The sequence below is a fragment of the Oryctolagus cuniculus genome, chromosome 6, assembly GCF_051225735.1.
Source record: "Oryctolagus cuniculus isolate XC-2025 breed Fujian yellow rabbit chromosome 6, ASM5122573v1, whole genome shotgun sequence".
Classification (NCBI taxonomy): Eukaryota; Metazoa; Chordata; class Mammalia; order Lagomorpha; family Leporidae; genus Oryctolagus; species Oryctolagus cuniculus.
The window spans coordinates 26,230,196-26,242,658 of record NC_142872.1 but is presented as its reverse complement, the minus strand read 5'-3'; the positions used below and the strand labels follow the sequence as shown (position 1 = coordinate 26,242,658).

Genomic DNA, 12,463 nt, shown 5'->3' with positions numbered 1-12,463 from the left:
TAAGGGGAGGGCTACTGCAAGGGACGCCCCCGGTCACCTCTGGCTGCGCTGCCACGTGGTTCTTGGGCTTCTCTGCTGGGTCCCTTCTTTGTCCTTGCCCTGCCACACAGACACTTGACAGCTTCAGTCCCCAGAGAGCCAGCCCCTCCATGACCCTTATGCTCAGGCCCTGGAGAGCTGTCACTGCCCGCTGTCCACTGAGGCTTGCCCAGGTCGTTTCAAGGCCGGAGTTGCCCAAGCCGTATCTTTTTGTTCACTGGAAGTCAAATTTTATTCTCTTGGATTTTTTTAATAAAAGATTTATTGATTTATTTATTTGAAAGGCAGAGTTACAGAGAGGCAGAGGCAGGGAGAGAAGTGTGCTATCCACTGGTTCATTCCCGAAATGGCTGCAATGGCCAGAGCTGAGCCAATCCGAAGCCAAGAGCCAGGAGCTTCTTCTTGGTCTCTCCACATGGGTGCAGGGGCTCCAGCACTTGGGCCATCTTCCACTGCTTTCCCAGGCCATAACAGAGAGCTGGATCAGAAGTGCAGCAGCCGCGACTCAGATCGGTGGGATGCTGGCACCTCAGGCAGAGGCTTAGCCCACTGTGCCACAGCGCCAGCCCTCTCCTGAATTTTTACATTTTACCAACAGAGGAATATATCTCACGAGCAAGAATCTAGAACATCATTCTGGGTCACTGCGAGACCCATGCAAGCTGCTTTTGAACCTCGGTAGCATAATCATTGCTTGTTTAGTTCCTGTGTTCATTCAACGGGTGTCACATGGGCCCTTCCTGGATGCCAGGCACTGTGCTAGAATCTGGGGGATGCAAGCAGTGGGAATGAAAGCGTTGATTCTTCTTCATAAAGCATTGCTTCCCAATGGCATACCTGCCTTGTGAGTTAGGATTCTTCTGCCCAAGGCCATAACCAGTAGATCCTGGCTAAATAGCTCTAGCCTACACCAAGCCTCCCTCCTGGCTTCCCTGGCTGCCCATGGCCCTGATAAAGTCCAAGTGTGAGATGGTTGGTCGTTACAGGGCTCGCTTCTCACACCCTAAACATACCTTGCAGGAGGCATGGGCGCCTCATTTCTAGCCCCCATTCCCAAAGGCAGCTCAGGCTGTCCTTGTCTTCCACACAGAACCCAGATTATAGGTGAAACAAGCCCCGAGAATCCTGTTGATGTACGGGTTCTGGTAGGCTGGTTTCTAACAAGTTCCCGTGGGGGCCGCGCTGCTGTTCCACAGGAGTGAGGACCGCAGCCTGACAGGCAGTTTCTCTGAAGTCTGCCCCTACCCTGCCCCGGAGTCCATGTCCATGTAGCACAGGAAACCGCACAGTTGTGTAATACGAGTCTGCTGTGTGCGTCCCCTGCTTAAAAGGCCTGCGTAGCTTTTCTCTTGTTGCTAGAACCATGCTCAGACTCCTGGTGGTTATTAACCACGTCCCCCAGAGTCTGATCCCATCCGACCCTCAAGTCACTTGCAGGAAGGATTTTCCATTAGCTTGGCAGCTGTCTGCTGAACACTGGGCACTACAGAAAACACAGAGGGGCCAGTGAGGAGCAGGATGGGTGCCATTCCCGCTCTGCTTACAGTCTGGGAGGGCGACAGAAACAGCTAAGTAATCAGACAAATGAAAATGCAATTTCACATCTCAGCCAAGTGCTACAAAACGTGGAGCTTCAGGGGAGTGATGAGGTGTCCTTTAACCTGCGAGCAGAGGCATGGAATGTTCCAGAAAGAGAAGGTAGTGTAGGTCAGGGGGCAGGACATGCTTTTGCTTAGTGCCCGTCCATGCGGCTCTCATGGTGAGGGGAGAGGCACGGAAGAATACAAGGGACACAGAGCGGCATCGCACATTCTTAGAAGGGGAGGAGACAGTCGTGTGGTTCCAGGCTTGTGGGACACAATTTTCTTATGAATGTGAGATGCTAACAGTGCCCACCCCCACCGTCATCAGCACAGAGCTGTGTGCCAGGGGCACCCCACTGGTGTCACTGATGAAAGATGCCCACAAGGCCTCTGGCTAGGAAGGAGTAGGGAGGTTCCAGCCTGTACGGCCCATGCTGGAGCTGAGTGCATGGGGTGGGGAGTGCTTCGTGGCTGTAACCAAGTGGCCCCCATCCTGGGCCCAGCTGCTCAGCTAAATGGTCAGCCCAGGCTCTGGCAGCGCGCTTGCAGCTTCTGCCGAGGTGCCTCTCTGTGTGAAGACACAGCTTGTGCTCACCAGAGCATTCCCTCCAGCTGTGGGCCAAGGTGTTGGGTCATTAAGCCAGAGATTGGCCAGGCCCTGAGAAGGTAGTGAGGAACCAGGGCTGTTTGGGTATGTGGCGTATTACACGTCATATACCAGCAGCCCTGCCTGCTTAAACATGCCAGCTCCCCATAACCTCTGAATGACATAGAGCAGCGGTGGCCTGTCTGATGCGGTGGCGTGAAACACTGCCGGTTCCTAGGGCAAGTCTCTTGAAATGCTTGCAATGCTTGCTGCTCGAGAGAGGGAAGTTGGCCTCTTGTACATGGGGAGGGTGTCCTCTGGCAGCACAGCTAAGGAGCTGTTCTGAGAGGCAGGCTTGGGATTTGGGAGACTGTTCAAGTTGACTACTGGTGTGGTGCAGTCCCAGTCTCAGTACCAGGGGAATCGACACCTCATGTTAAAATAGCCCAGTTGTCCTGGGGATTCAACACTGCCTGGGGGGCCGTGGGGGGTGTCCTCAGAGGCAGGAGGAGGAGCCCGAATGTCAGATGCCTCTCTGTCCTCAGGCCTCATCAAGCAGGCTGTTGCAGCTGCAGCAGTCACAGACTGCTAGAACTGGGGGCTGCATTTAGGAGTGGCTGTCTACAGCAGACGTCTCTATTCCAGTTTCCCAGTGCCAGAGACCTCACTCAGAGCTGTGTGACTCCCCAAGCAGCAGATAAAGTGTGCAAGATGCACAGAATCTTGAGATGAAGGGGTGGGAGCTGTTCCTAGCCCATCAGTGCTCATCCAGTCTCTATAAAGCACAGCCCACAAAAGACAAGGAGGAGAAGGGCTCTGAGGGGCCGACACCGAAGCTGGTTTCAAAGGACACTGTAGCCTTGACCGATTTTTTTTTTTTTTTTTTTGGACAGGCAGAATTAGAGAGAGAGGGAAAGGTCTTCCTTTTCTGTTGGTTCACCCCCCCCAAATGGTTGCTACGGCTGGCGCGCTGCGCCAATCCGAAGCCAGGAGCCAGGTGCTTCCTCCTGGTCTCCCATACCGGTGCAGGGCCCAAGCACTTGGGCCATCCTCCACTGCCCTCCCGGGCCACAGCAGAGAGCTGGACTGGAAGAGGAGCAACTGGGACAGAATCCGGCACCCTGACCGGGACTAGAACCCGGTGTGCTGGCGCCGCAGGCGGAGGATTAGCCAAGTGAGCCATGGCGCCGGCCAAGCCTTGACCCTTGACTTGGCTTCTAGGCAGTGAGGATTGCCCTGATCATTTTTTAACTATTCTGGATACTACTCACGTTCTTCCAGCCAGGAAACTGCAGTAGTGCAGACATTCAATAAGTATTTATTGAATTCTTTCTTACTGTGTGCCCTGCCTTGCACTAAAAACTAGGGATTTGGCAAAGGACAACCAAAGCCTCAGTTTGCATGGAATGTGTGAGGAGGGTGGATAGGTGGGAGAGCAGACCCCCTTCTTTAGAGTAGGTATTAGGGGGCCCGGCACTGTGGCATAGCAGGATAAGCCGCCTTCTCTCCTGGCGACTGCACAGAAAGAGTCAAGCGTGTGAGAGGGTGGGATGGGTGTCCTTGGCTGCCAGCATGTAGTTTTGTATGTGAGGGAACCCAGCCTGCCCAGGCTTCATCCAGGTGGGTGCCTCCAGGATTCTCCTGGGGGTAGAGGGAGCTGCTTTGGAAAACAAGAGCAGTCTAGAGTGGTGTTGGGGTCCTGGAGGCCGAGAGAGTGGCAGAGGAGGGGAGGAGGTCCCTGCTGCCCTGTGGCCTAGCCCTGGTGCGGGTCTAGTGCCAGGCCTCCTTGGACAGGACGTCATTGGCATCTGCGTCCACCAGACCAAAGCGGTGATGCCTGGTGTGCGGCTGCTCCCTTCCCAGCCTGGTCTCCTTGGAGCACACTCCTGCCATGCCACTGGGAGTTCTGGAGCCATCTCGGTTCCCCGGCATCAACCTGACTGCTGGTTATTGGCCAACAAGCAGGCAAACAGCCGCCTTTTCTCCCTCTCCCTCCCTGTGAACATTTCCTTCCTTAATCGCTGCTAAACAATTAGCAAATGGTTCATTTATGTCTAGAGGCAGAAGAGAGATGCAGAGTTAAGAAGCACTGTGCAGGAAATGATTCTCGTCTGTTTGCAGCGTGCGGGAGGGGCCGAGCGCGCCTGCGTTACAGGCTTGGCATTTCCCTTCGCATTTTGTCGCTGCAGGTTTTATTATTTTTCAGAGGCATCTTAATAGTTTCCAGCGGTCACTCCCCAGTAAAGGTCACGGTTGAAGTTCTCGGCACGTGGAGTCCCCATTGATCGGCGTTTTGTAACAGTAGCTATTGTGAGTGTTGGGCCACTCGAGGGTGTGGCTTTGTGAGGTGTCACCAGCTGGCTCCTCAGCCTCCTGTCTCCCTTTATGACCCTGTCACCATGCCGGGCGTGGAGGACTTGGACCTGTGGCTGCTCTCTGCTCTGAAGCAGGGCTGAGGCAGCCAGGGTTCTGAAGGATATTCGGAGATAGGTGGGGTCCCCCCAGGCCTGCAAGGTGACAGCTGTCTTGATTTGCACATGGCTCCGTGGAGAGCTTGCGTTTCCACATTTTGGGCCTCAGCAGCCTGGACTTGGATTACTTCATCTAATTCCGCAGAAGGGCAGCCGTGATGGTGCCAAGAGCAAGAGCGGCAGCCATGAGGCTCCTGGGGCCCTGGGGGACTTTGGACTCCGTGCTGCTGCGGTCTCAGGTGGCAGGGGAGCCGTGGCGGGAGTGAGCAGCTGGCAGGTGGATGTCTTGGTTTCTATTTAGAAAAAGCCAGCAGTAGAGGTTTCCTGTCGTTGGAGACGTGCCTGGTGGCAAGTGAGCGGTTCTCGGTGCTTAGTCCTTACACGTGAGACTGCTGGAGGACTGGCCAGGCTGCCCTGTGGCAGGTGCCCCTGTTGTGCCTTTCCCCTGTGGTCTGCTTCATCCTCTGTCTCCTTTCCTTAGTCCGGGGTAGCCAAATGTCACCTGGTAATGAAAGCTAATTGACCTAGTAAGAAAATTCTCCTCTTGGTTTAAACAGAATTCTCTCCTGAGTTTTATCATTATAGTCATTCCCCTTTCTCCTTGATAGTGCTTCTGGAAGGAAGAAGTATGAATAATATTTAAAATATTAATGGTGCATTGGTTAGGATATAGGCTCTGGCTGCTGTCAGGAGATCCCAAATGAAACAGAGGTTTAAATGGGACCATGTTTTATTTCTCTTTGATGTAAAAATTCCGAATGCAGTAAGCCCAAGGACTGAAGACATTCCCAGCAGACTGGATGACCCGGGGCCTTCGAGCTTGTCATTCTGTCGTCCTTATTACCCGCAGCCATTGAGTTCTGGTCTCTGGTCCAGCATGGCTGCTGCACCCAGCTGGTAGGCGGAGGACAGCAGTCCTCTGCATCACTTCTGCTCACACCCCACTGACCAGAGCTTGGTCATGAGGCTGCACCAACCTGCAAGGAAGCTAAAAAGTGTCTAGCCAGAATTTGAAAGTTTTAATATTACAGGAAGGGCGGAATGGATATTGGGGTTACCTAGCAGCCACTTACACAGTGTTATTTAAGTAATTGTAAGAGTTGTAATAATAACAAAACAGTACTTAGTTATCGAGCATATGTGAAATACTGTCATGCTACCTGCCACGGGATTATTTTGTTTCTTGTATTATTTCATCTAATTCTGATATCAAGCCTTTGAGGTGGGCACCGTTGTTATTAGTCTCAAACTAAAGATGAGAAGACTTAAGTAATACATTGTTTCAAGTTCACTGCAACTGGCAAGGAGCAGGGTAGATACTGAGCCTTGGTCTGAGTCTAGAATCCCAGTCACCATGAGGGAAAGGCCCTGTAATGAGCCGTACTGGTGTGTCATCCCGATGCCTCGGATTGTTCAGTACAGGACTGTAACTGGGAGCTCACTTAAATCAGAAAGCAAGTGACTGGTGAACGAGGCTAGGGAGTGTGCCAAGGTGGCCTGGCTGCAGAGAAAGACGGGGAAATCAAGTGCTGACTGCCTTGTGTGTCTCTGCTTGGCGTCATTCTCCCTCGGGCAGATTTAGGATTGGATTTTGACAGTGCTAGATGCACTAGCTCCCAGCTGGGAATCTCCAGAGAAAGTTACCAGTGTGTGTGCGCTCCAGTCTTGGGGATGGATCCCAGTTGGCTCCTTGTGAGTCACCTACCCAGCCCTCAATCACATTCTGTGTCCACGCTGATGTGGTCCTGTGATTGGCCTGCTGTGGCCACTGAACCTGTGTCTCTGGTCTTCACCCTGACCACTGCCTAGCATCTGAGGAGTGGGGAAGGAGTGTGTACTGAACTGAATACAGTTGAAGAAGCTGGGGCCAGCATTTGGCTCAGCAGCTGAGAAACTGGCTTTGATGCCCACATTCCATATCAGACTGCCTTGTTGGAGTCTCAGCTGTAGTAACGACCCCACCTTCCTGCTGAAGTGAGCCTGGGGGCTGCCGGTGGTGCTGATGTACTCAGAGCCCTGCCACCCAGGTGGGAGACTCAGACTGACTGGGTGCTCCTGGCTTCAGCCCTGCTGTGGTGGGCATGTGGGATGTGAACCACTGGATGGTGTCTCTCTCTCTCTGTCTCTGTCTCTCTCTCTCTGTGAGTGTGTGTGTGTGTGTGTGTGTGTGTGTGTGTGTGTGTCTCCCTCTCCTTCTCTGTCTCCCAGTCTTTCAAATAAAGTAAGAAAAAATAGTGTATTACAGTCACTTTTATAAATATCAGCTGTGTTAACCTCAAGTCTTGAGCTAAATGACACTAGTTGGAGCCTCTAAGAATGTGTGAAGCGAATCGTGTTCTCAAAAGTCAGGCGTAGAAGGGCATTCAGGACAAATTTTTATACCAGACACGTTGCCTAATTAAAGAGAAAGTTCATCTAAAATACAGTAGATCCGGTGTTGTTTCAGTTCAGAATTCTTTTAAACCATTTGGCTTAATGCTTTACTAGTTTCTTCTAATCATGGGACACATGTGTCCTCAATTTTCTGTGGCCTTTGTTTCCTCTTAGAACATGTCAAGATAACAGGGTCTTTTTGGCTCCTTAGAGTCAACTTCCAGGCAAAATGGTTATTGTGACATTTTCCGAAGGCACAGATGTTCCCGCACCATGCGTGGTGAGGAGCAGCCACAGAATCAACAGAGCCCGCGTCAGCATGCAGATGAGTCATGACGGGCGAGCAGAAGGAAGCAACCCAACTAATTATTTCCCCACTTATTCCTGTGTTCTCTGTGCAAACAGGAGTTTAACAGACATGTGAAAAATAGGTTTCCATTTCTTCTTCTCAGATGCCCTGAGTAGAATGCTGTGGAATTAGCTAGTGCTTTTGTTAAGGACACATTAGGAAGACTAACCTGCTTGTTGTCACTGCTGTTGAATGCTCAATTAAGCCATTTGATCGTGCAATTACCTGCACACCACCGTGCTCGGCCTCCCCGCATCAGGAGATGAAATGAAGGATTAGGTAAAATTGCAAAGCACATGAGATATTTTAAAAGACAGAAAAGTCCCTAGCCAGAACCAGTAGGCCCAGTACTATAAATCTAATTAAGTCGTTACAAACAACTTTAATTAAGTTCACAATCATGTCGCTGTTGTTTTTCTTTTAAGGAAGCAAACAAAATATTCCCTACCGACATACTGTTGAGATGAGCGCCATCAGACCTGTCTGTGATGTTTTTCAGCAGAGCGTTGCATCATTAGGTGCGCTGTGCTCGGAGCTCATCTTGTTTGCTAAGCCTCGGGCTAGGACCTCTGTGCTACATGAAGGAATTAAGGAATTCCTTTCCCTTTCATTAGAGCAGGTTAGAACTTAACCATGAATTGTGGCCCTAATTGCACACGGAGGCAGTGGCTTTAATGCTACTTTCATTCTCCACCCCACGCCCAGTGAAACAAATAAGGCTTTTCGGAATCCTTGTATACCGTGCTCTCGACAAGCAGTGCCTGCTATGGGCAAGGGTGGCCTTGCTGAGCTGCTGGGCTCTGTCCAGCCAGGTGTCTACACAGCACACCTCTGGGTGCAGGGGAGTCCCTGTGCCCAAGAGAGTGGTGTTTTCCTGAGTTATGTGAAGGCCCTGAGGTCTGCTTTGCAATCCGCATCTCCCCAGGGGCAGGCTGGACTTTGGTGCCGAGATGAGAACCTGGTGTTGTAGGAACCTGGGGACCCTGATGTCCTGGCTTTGTCTTTTCCAGTAGAGAATGAAAGAGATGCTGTGTGTCAGGGAGGGTGACGCACCCCCAGGGTGGATCTGCGCAGGATCGCCTGCGTCACTCATGCTTTCTTCCCCCATTCTTCCAGAAAACTGTCTAGGCCTGGCCTTTCTGTATAGCAGGCTGTGCACAACCCATTCCCTGGCACTAACCATGGGAGAGGTGCAAGGTAGGGGTGGGGTAGAAAGGATGCGGTTGTGTGTGTATATGTGTGTGTGTGTGTGTAATTTGACGTTCTTTGAGGGGGAACGGAATAGATGGAGCCCCCTGGCACATCCTGTGCACCAAACAAGGGTGACGAACTCCTGGGATTGCACCCACAGGACCAGCCTCAGCACGTTGCCACACTGAAGCCCCCTGAGCCCTTTTTTGCACAGTTAGACCACCTCCTGCCTCGGGACTTGGACAGCACCATGTATATGAGGGTCCTTCACAAAGTTCGTGGAAAAATGCAAGTGAAAGATGAGTTTGCTTTGATGAATGCATGCACTGGTTTTCCATAACAGGAGTTTTCATGATACACATTTTCTGTGAACTCTGTGAGGTTCCTTGTGTGTTTCTGCTGCAGCATCAACTGCAGCACGTTGGAACTGTCTGTGTATACACTGTGTACCCAGCATGTGGTAGGCCATGGCCCTGGGGCTCGTGGATACAAGGCAGGCATCTTGTTAATAGCTGAGCCTGTAAGAAATGAGGGACGTTCCTGGCTGGAGGCACGCAGGCGCTGACAGCTGGGCAGGATGCTGACTGCTGCCCTGGCCAGCAGGGCAGCCAGGGAGCTACTCTACCAGGAGGCTTTGTGCTCAGAGCTTCGTGCAGACGGCAGCCTGTGCCTGAGGTCGTGACAAGGGAGGCCTCCAAGGCCTTCCAGAGTTCACCCTGAGTTAAAGGGTTTGTGTGTTGGTGAAGTGGATGACAGGAACACTTGTCAGTCTCAGCTCGGACGCTGGTTAGAGCTAGCAGGTGACACCTGGGAAGTATGCCAACAAAGAACCTGCGTTCGTGCCAGTGGGAGGAGAGGGGCACCAGATGTCTGAAGACCTAGGAAGGCCCCGGGGAAAAAGCAGTGGGAGCACGTCACGGCTGTCAGGCCGACCCAGAGCGTCCAGCATGACGTCCAGCCCGAGGCCGTGGCCCCCGTGCACGCCCTATCCATGGCACGGGGAACCTGGAGCTGACAAACTGACTGCAGGTAGCCCTGGGTGGGGACTGCGCCTGGCTGCCTGGAGGAAGAACCAGCAGCTCCTGCCCGCAGAGCTCAGTTCACCGCTCAGCCTTGGCAGGACGCCTTCAAAGCCCTGCCAAGTGCAACTCGGGATTCTCGAAAGCATGGGAGGAAGTGAGCTCTGAGGAGCAGGAGGCTCCAGAACTGGCTCCCAGGCACCTGAGTGACAGCTTTTTCTGCAACAGAATAAAGGCTGAAATGCGCAACATCCTTTCATTCAAGAGGCAGCTTAAAACCTAAACAAACATTTATATGCTCTTAAAAAACAGCGGATTAATTTGAAACTTTGAGCATTGAAACATGTAATGATTAAGTATAAATGTTAATGAAGAAAACCTAGGAGCTGCTTCACTGGGGAGAGAAAGCAGGCCTCCAGCCCCTTCTTCTAAATCAGGCAGTGAAAAAGGAAAATAATTAAACCCCATGCAGTCTTTGCATGCAAACTTCAGTAGAAATCTAAAACCATGTTCAGTGTGAGGAAATTCTTTACGAGAACGGGTAATCCACGTGTGAGTGAGAGAGCAGAATGAGGATTTCACCACTTTGCGTCCACGTAACTGAAGTGGGCCCCGTGAAGCCTGCGTGAAACCATTAGCTGAAAGGCCGAGATGAGCTTGGGTTTGTCGCTGCCCAAGGCAATGGCGAATCTTACACTTAGGTGGGCGGCCGGCACTGTGTGTCCTCGGGTGGCACACATCAGGGTGCGCACAGTGGTGTGTGTGGCTCACACACATCGCACATGAAGCATTTTGAGCAAGAGGAATTGTCAGTGCACCCAGTCAAGCCTAATTCCCGTCTGCAGGGCGTACGAGTTAAAGGAGGTCATGCAGAATGAAGCAGACAGACTCGGAAGGTGGCCTCTCCTCCGGCACCAGCAAATGGACCCACTTGCACATGAACAGAGGCAGCCTGGGAGTTTAACTCCCAAACACAGTGTGAACCCTGCTTGAACCCAAATTGAAACAGATCAACCAAAACTTAATAAGATGCTTTGGGGATATTAAAGAAAATGGTTATGGACCAGGAATCAGGTACAATGATAGTGTTGTCCTTAAGAAAGAAGAAAACAGATTTTTAAGGGATGTGTAACAAAGACACTGAGAGTTTACTTTCAAACAATTTAGCAAAGGAAAAAGATAAATTAGGTCACTCACTGGGAAGAATCTTAAAAATTGTTGTGCTGAAGTTGTAATGATACAATACTAGACTAATTTTTCTTCTTTGGCATATATTCAGAATTTTCCTAAATTCACTCTTTGAGTGAAGGAAATTTCTTCTGTTGTTATTTCCAGTGTTGCGTGCATAAAAGGAAAACAGCAAGCTGTGTGTACTGTACAATTCCAGGAAAAATAAGTGATGAGTTTGTGGAATTATCAAGATAAATGCCTCATTTATCAAGATAAATGCCTACATACAAAGCCCAACATATACAACTCTTTAAAAAAAGAGAGAAAATAATTTTCCCTGGGTTAGGCAAGTATTTCCTAGATACAACACCAAAAGCATGATTTATGAAATATTTTTGTTTTCAATTCTCCTTGAAAGAAATTGTTAGGAGTCTTATGAAGGAAGCCATGGCCCATGAGAGAATTTTTGCAAATCGTGTGTCTGAGAAAGGAGGGATCTACAGCCAGAGTATGTTGAGAACTCTCTAAGTTCTATAATAAGCAGACAACCCAATAAAAACTGGGCAAAAGTCTTGAGTACAAGGAGATGTGGAACATGGATCGTAAAACAACGTAACAATACTGAATAGCTTTGCTCATGGAGGAAATGCGCAGTACAGCTGTGGTGAGATACCAGCATACCAGGAGGAGCAGCATTGAATAGATGGATCATAGCACGTGTGGAAAAGATGTAGAGGAGCTGAAACTCAGACGCTGCTGGGGGATGTGAAATGGTGTGACCACCACGGAAGACGTTTGGAAATTCTTGATAAAGTCGTGTGCCATTCAGTCATTCCATTTTTAGGTACTCACCTAAGGAAAATGAAAAGCAGAGGCACTTGATTATACTGTGCTCCAGTTCTGTGGGACTTTGAGTATTTTGCGATTTTCATAAGTTGAAGGTGTGTGGCAACTCCTTGCTCATCAAGTCTCAGTGGTGTTTTTCCAATGTGCTCGCTTGTGTCTCTTGTGCTACATTTGGGCAGTTCTCAAAACATTCAAAACTTGTTTTTATTGTCTCTGTGATCAGAGAGCTTTGATTTTACTATTCGGTTGTTGTGGGCACCATAACCCTCGCTTCGATAGGAGAGCTAATTTAACCATTAATGCTGTGTGGATGGCGATTGCTCCCCTGGCTGGCACTTGAACTGCCTCGCTCCCTTTCATTGAATCTTCCCTGTGATACAACAGAATTGAAATTAGGCCAACTGGTAAACCTATGATGGCCTCTAATGCTCATCTCTCACTTGTAATCAAAAGCCAGAGACGACCCAGCTCAGTGAGGAAGGCCCGTTGAAAGCTGACGTGAGCCAAAAGCTAAGGCCTGTTTCCAAACAGCTACCCAAGTTGTAAATACAGAGGACGAGTTTCTGAAAGAAATGAATACAGAGATGGTGAGAGTGGTCTTGCTGCTGATGCAGAATTAGAGCCAGAGAGAGAGGTCTCCCATCCGCTGGTTCACTGCGCAAGTGACTGCAATGGCCGGAGCTGAGCTGATCCAAAGCCAGGAGCCAGGAGCTTCTTTCGGGTCTCCCACACTGCTGCAGGGGCGCAGGAACTTGGGCCATCTTCTACTGCTTTCCCAGGGCATGGCAGAGAGCTGGATCAGAAGAGGACGAGTCTGGACTCGAACTGGTGCCCAT

The 12,463-nt window shown here is 50.5% G+C and overlaps 1 protein-coding gene across 2 annotated transcripts in view; it reads left to right on the top strand.

Moving 5' to 3' along the window:
* The window catches only part of SPOCK1 (SPARC (osteonectin), cwcv and kazal like domains proteoglycan 1), a 487,158-nt gene that overhangs the window by 355,567 nt on the left and 119,128 nt on the right, over window positions 1-12,463 (top strand). The gene's annotated exons all lie outside the window — the stretch shown is intronic.